Source organism: Pongo pygmaeus, chromosome Y (assembly GCF_028885625.2).
Source record: "Pongo pygmaeus isolate AG05252 chromosome Y, NHGRI_mPonPyg2-v2.0_pri, whole genome shotgun sequence".
NCBI lineage: Eukaryota > Metazoa > Chordata > Mammalia > Primates > Hominidae > Pongo > Pongo pygmaeus.
The window spans coordinates 28,765,499-28,772,495 of NC_072397.2; the positions used below are offsets into that span (position 1 = coordinate 28,765,499).

General features: G+C 38.3%; 1 pseudogene; it reads right to left on the reverse strand.

Moving 5' to 3' along the window:
* Positions 1-4,920: 4,920 nt before the first annotated feature.
* On the reverse strand, positions 4,921-6,045 carry LOC129025897 (actin, cytoplasmic 2-like; annotated as a pseudogene).
* Between the last annotated feature and the right edge of the window lie 952 nt (positions 6,046-6,997).

Consider the following 6,997-nt stretch of genomic DNA (forward strand, 5'->3'; position numbering starts at 1 on the left):
CAAACTATGCTGAAATTTGATCCCCAGTGTTGGAGGAGAGGTTGAGTGGGAGATGCTTGGGTCATGGGGATGGATACTTTATGAAGAGCTTGGTGTCATTCTTGTGATAAGGAGGGAGATCTTTTTTTTATTAGCTTTTGAGAACTCATTGAAAAAAAAAAAAAAAAACCTGGCACCAACTATCCCTTCTGTTGCATATATGTGATTATAAATATTTTTCTTTCTGTGTCTGGTTTATTTCACTTAGCATAGTTTCCCCCATGCTCCTCCATGGTGGAGCAAATGGCAAGATCTCATTCTTGTTTAGGGCTAAATACTATTTCTTTGTACTGGACAATAATGTTGTTGCCATATTTTAGCTATTGTTAATAATGCTGCAATGAACATGAGAGTGCAAATATGTCCATGAGGTAGGGATTTCCTTTGGTTATATGTCTAAAGGAAGAGTTGTTGAGGCATAAGTGGTTTTATTTTTAATTTTCCAGAAACCTCCATACCAATATTTATAATTGCTACACATTACCAAAAACACTGTACATGAGTTTCATTTTCTATACATCCTAGCCACCTTTGTGATCTTCTGAGTTTTTAATAATAGTTATCCTGATGTGAGTTATGTAACATCTCAAAGTACCTTTGATTTAAATTTTTTCTGTGATTAATAATGTTGAATATGTTTCAAATACCTGTTGCCCATTTTTTATATATTCCTTGGAGAAATGTCAATTCAGAGCTTTTTCTCAGCTTTTAATATGTTTATTTGTTTTGCTACTGTTGAGTTGTACAATGTTGGGGAAAACAGTCCCACAACACCCCGCAGGTACCTTGAGTCTGGGGGAGACAGAGGAGTTAGAAAGACAGAGAATAAGCAATTAAAAGGCAGGTCCAGGGGGCCGGAGCGTTGGAGGCTTGCTTAGGGCCCAAAGCTGTCAGGCTTCTCCTAATTTAGTGGTTTACAAGCTCTTTGTTCTTATGGTAAATGGGAGGGGGAGGAAGGAATGAGGAAAAGGATTAACCAGTGAAGGAGAACTCATGAGTCATTGAGTAATAGGTACAGCACTGGCGGTTTCTGTGAATTCCCTTGAGCAAAAGCATGTGTCTAAACTACTTAAAATCTTTAACTTATCAGGACTGAAATGGGTGGGACCAGGAAGAGCCAAGACGTTTGATTATACCTCACTGCTTCAAGGGAGTGTTATCTCCCTGAGCAACCAGTGGAATGCACTGCGCCGTTGTGCTCTCAGGGAAAAAGACATGAAGGCAGTAAGGAGATTTTCTCCTCAGAAGCCGCCCATGGCTACCCATGGGTGTCTCACACGGGAGAGATCAAATCAACTGGCATGCCAGAAACTTTCTTTCCCACATAAAATTTCTTCATAAACTTTAGATCTTAACCTATCGTCAGATATATAGCTTGAAAATATTTTCTCCAATATTTAGGCTATTGTATTTGGTGGATTGATTCCTTTACTGTGCAAAAGCTTTTTCATTTGATGTAGTCTTGCTCATTTGTTTTTGTTTATGTGGACTGAGTTTTTAATATGGTATTCAAAATAATTATTACCAAGGCCATCGTTCATAGCTATTTCCTATGTTCTCTTCTAGGTGTTTTAGAGGTTGCAGTCTTACATTAAGGATTTTTCAACTCATCTTCATTTGATTTTTGTGTATGATGTAAAATGTGGATCCAGTTTTGTTCTTTTGCATGTGGAAATCTAGTTTTCCCAGCACTACTTATAGAAAAGATGATCCCTCTTCTCATGTTATCATTTTGCTGCAGATTTCAAAAACTAATTGACTATATATGCTTGGATGTCTTTATCAATTCTCTGATCTGTTCATTTGTCCATGATTCTGTGTTCATGCCAATTTCAAATATGGTCGTGTGATTCTTCCTAGTTCTTTTATCTTTCTCAAGAATTGTTTTCACAATTTATGGCTCTCGATATGGCTATACAAGTTTTATATTTTGTTTTCTATTTCTGTGAAGAATGCCATTGAAATTTTGATTGGCTAGCATTGAATCTGTGTATTGCTTTTGGTGCTATAAATATTTTAACAATATTAACTCTCCCAATCCATAAGCATAGATAATCTTTCCATTTATTTTTATCTTACTAATTGCTTTTATCAATGTCTCATAGTTTTCAATGGAGAGATCTTTTACTTTCTGGTTACCTTTTTTTAATTATTTAATTTCTTTGATATGCTTATAAGTCACATGAGTTTCTTGACTTCTTTTTCAGTTAGGTAATTATTTGCACAATGACGTTACCAAATTTGTTCATTGGTTCTAACAGTTTCTTAAGTAGAATATTTGAGCTGTTTTTACATATCAGAGTTTGTCATCTGCAAAGAGAGATAACTTTACTTAGTGCTTTATAATTTGGCTGCCTTCTATTTTTTTTCTCATCAGATGTTTATGTTCCCTATTTGATTTGTTTCTGTTTTAATTATTATTTCATTCATTGTGCTAATTTTGAATTTAGTTGTTTTTCCTTCTAGTTTCTTAGATACAATGAGATGTTGCTTGTTTGGTATATTTTTTTTTAATGTATGCATTTATTGCTATAATATTCCATCATAATGCTGCTTCACTGCACACCATAGGTTTAAGTATGTTGTTTCAACTATTATTTGTCTCAACATATTTAGGAATTTTTTTTATCTTTCGTTTCATCAATTCATTATTTAGGAGCAATGTTTTAAAAATGTCATGTAGCCTGGGGGGTGGTGGCTCATGCCTGTAATCTCAGCACTTTGGGAGGCCAAGGCAGGCAGATCATGAGGTCAGGAGATCGAGACCATGCTGGCTAACATGGAGAAACCCCGTCTCTACTAAAATTATGAAAAATTAGCTGGAGGTGGTGGCGGGTGCCTATAGTGCCAGCTACTCGGGAGGCTGGGGCAGGAGTATGGCATGAACCTGGGAGGTGGAGCTTGTGGTGAGCCAAGATTGTGCCACTGCACTGCATCCTGGGCAACAGAGGGAGACTCTGTCTCAAAAAAATAAAAATAAAAATTTATTATTTGTGACTTTTTTTTTTTAAGATTTCTCCTCTTACTGATTTTTGGTTTGCTACTATGACTGTCTGAAAAAATATTAAGTATGTTTTTAGCCATCTTACTTTGTTAAGACTTGATTTATGGCCTAGAATATGGTCTATCTTAGAGAATCCTCCAAGCATGTTTCAGCGAAATATATATTCAGCTGCTACACGATGAAAAGTTCTGTATATGTCTGTTGGGTTCATTTAGTTAAAAGTACAATTCAAGTCTGACATTTTCTTATTAATTTTCTGTTAAGTTTATCTATTCCTTGTTTTAATTGAGGTGCTGAAATTTCCTACATTATTTTATTGCCATTTTTTCTTCATTTCTATTTATATTTGCTTTAAATATTTAGGGGCTCCAATGTTGAGTGCAGATGTATATCTATAATTATTACAAACTTTTGATGAATTCATTGCTTTATTATTAAACGATGACTTTCTTGGTCTTATGACAGCTTTTGAATTGAAATCTCTTTTATAGATAGGAGTATAGCCACTCCTAACTTTTTATTACCACTTGCATAGCAGTATCTTCTTTTATTCCTTCAGCCTATGTTTGTCCTTAAAGATTAAGTGGGTCTCATAGGTAATGTGTACTTGAATCCCATTTTTAAAATCTATTTCGTCACTCCACGTCTTTTAATTGCATAATTTAATTCATTTACATTCAAGATAATTATTGATAAGTAAGTTCTTACTACTGTTATCTTGTTAGTTGTTTCTGATTGAGTCATACATCATTTTTTCCTTTCTTCCTCCCATGTCTGCTTTTAAATGTTTAGCTTTTAATTATTTTCAGTAGTGATAAGCTTCGACTGCTTTGTTTTTATTGTTAGTGTTGCTGCTATAGTTTTGATGGTCATCAAAGGCTCAGAGAAAACATCTTAGTTAATAATCAACTAGCTTAAGCTGACAACTTTTGTCACATAAAAACTCTAGACATTTACCCTCTGTTCCAATTACATTTTTGACATCACAATTTATATCTTTTAATACTGTGTCTTCCTTAAAAGCCTATTGTTGACAAGTCTTTTGCCGAATGATTTCAAGCTCCTCCATTTTTTTGTTTATTTTCCCTTAGTGCTTTTACAATTCTCTATATTTCTCAAACTTTTAGAGCTTGATTCTTTTTTTTTTTTTTTTGGCAACATTTTTATTTTTCCTTACACAATAATGTGTTCCTGAGGCCTAATGTTCTCACATAACAGTAGAAAACAAAAATTTGTTGTCATCTCTTTAAAGAATTGAGAATTTCATACAAAAAACCTTACATAAATTAAAAGGATGAATACATTTACAGGTGTAAATGCAAACTGCTTCCTGCTCAAGGCAAGTGACAGCCCACGGAGTTCTGGCAGAAAACATCAGCTAAGAAAGGAAACTGGGTCCTATGGCTTGGACTTTCCAACTGTGACAGACAGGCAGGACAGAAGCAACTGGTTCAGGAGCCCTTGCCAGCCTCTAGAGACACCCCAGAACACTCAGTCCTGACACATTACTACTCTGCACAGATCAGAGACTACTGGCCACACAGACTCACCAAGCCACAGACTTGTCTTCCACAAGCACTTTCTTACCTCAGCAGTCATGAAGTGACCAAGCCACATGCACTAAAGTTTGAACTCAAATATATGTACGCAGTATTAAACAAATACCAAGAGGAACAATTAACTTGAATACAAGGTCAAAACTGGCAACAAGCTCTACAATCCAGTGCTGATACCAGATAAAAGCTTCAAGGACAATTTCTTTTCAAACACTTATTCCAGTTTCATGAGGCTAGCATGAGGTGTATGCATTTGCCAAGGGCAAATTTATACTTCTTTATTAACCCATGAAGTAAATGCTACACATCTGCTCAGTTCATTTAGAAGCATTTGTGGTGGACAATGGAGGGGCCTGACTCGTCATACTCCTGATTGCTAATACACATCTGCTGGAAGGTGGACAGTGAGGCCAGGATGGAGCCGCCAATCCACACTGAGTACTTGCACTCTGGGGGTGCAATGATCTTAATCTTCATGATGCTGGGATCCAGGGCAGTGATCGCCTTCTGCATCCTGTCGGCAATGCCTGGGTACATGTTGGTGCCACCGGATAGTACCGTGTTGGTGTACAGGTCATTGCAGATGTTCACGTCACACTTCATAATGGAGATGAAGGTGGTCTAGTGGTTGCCGCAAGATTCCATACCCAGGAAGGAAGGCTGTAACAGTACCTCTGTACACCAGAACCGCTCATTGCCAATGGTGATGACCTGGCCAGCGAGCAGTTCGTAGCTCTTCTCCAGAGAAGAGGAGGATGTAGCAGTGGCCATCTCCTGCTTGAAGTCCAGGGAGACCTAGCACAGCTTCTCCTTGATGTCGCACGTGATTTCCCACTAGGCTGTGATGGTGAAGCTGTAGCCTCGCTCACTGAGGATCTTCATGAGTTACTCAATCAAGTCCCAACCAGCCAGCTCCAGAAGTAGGGTGGCATGGGGAAGGGAGTAGCCCTCCTAGATGGGCACCGTGTGGGTGACCCTGTCTCCAGAGTCCATGGCAATGCCAGTGCTGTGCCCAAAGGCACAGAGGGACAGCACATCCCTGATAGCCACATACATGGCTGGGGTGTTGAAGGTCTCAAACATAATCTGAGTAATCTTCTCTCTGTTGGCCTTGGGGTTCAGGGGTTTCTTGGTCAGCAGCACTGGCTGCTCCTCTGGGGCCCCATGGAGCTCATTGTAGAAATGGTGCCAGATCTTCTCCATGTTGTCCCAATTGGTGATGATGCCATTTTCAATGGGGTACTCCAGGGTCAGGATGCTGTGCTTGCTGTGGGCTTCATTGCCCACATAGGCGTCTTTCTGGCCCATGTCCACCATCACGCCCTTGTGTCAGAGGTGCCCCACAATGGAGGGAAACTTGGCTCGGGGATCATCGTCTCCATCAAAGCCAGCTTTGCACATGCCAGAGCCATTGTCAATGACCAGCACGGCTATCTCCATTTCTATTGCGATGGGCAGAGGAGTGGGATAGCAGAGTGGCAGAAGAGCAAGGTGAGTGAGCCGTCAGTGGTGACTGACAGTGAGTGTTTGATTCTTCTTTGTTGTGGGGTAGTATTATGGGATATTAATCTTTTTTGTAGTCTCTGATCTTTCTGAACCTATATATTTATATCTCTCAAATTTTTGAAAGTTGTCATTATTCATTTGAATATGCTGTATATACCTTCCTTTTGCTGAACCCTTTCATGAATATTGCTAAATATTAGATTTGCTTATTCAAGGGAATTTTGTATATCTGGTAAATGTTCTCCATTCTTTTTGATTGTTTTTCTGTTTTGTTCTTTGTTCATTTCTTAATAATCTATGTTAATTTTCTTTTCTTTTCTTTTTCTTTTACATTTTTTTTTTAATACAAATTCTCTCTGTGTTGCCCAGGCTGGAGTTCAATGGCACAACGCTGACTCACTGCAACTTCTGCCTCCCAGGTTCGAGTGATTCTCCTCTCTTAGCCTCCTGAATAGGTGGGATTACAGGTGTGCACCACTATGCCCAGAGAATTTTTTGTATTCTTAGTAGTGATAGGGTTTCACCATGGTGTCCTGACTGGTCTTGAACTGCCACCCTCAACTGATCAATCAATCTCAGCCTCCAAAAATGCTGTGATTACAGGCCTGAGCCTGCACACCTGATCCTAATAGCTCATTTTAGAGCTCACTGATACTTTATTCTGTTTGATCTCTTCTGCTGTTGAAAACCTTCTGAATTTTCCACTTCAACCAGTATATTTCTCTGTTCTGGGACTTTTTATTTTTAGATAATTTCAGTCTATTTTTAAAAGTTTCTTTCAGAATTGTATCAGTTCCTTTTCTGTGTTGTTTTAGAGACCTGAGTTTCCTGGAAACTGATATTTTGAATTCTTGATCCAATAACCACTGATAGCCATTCTCATTAATTAGCA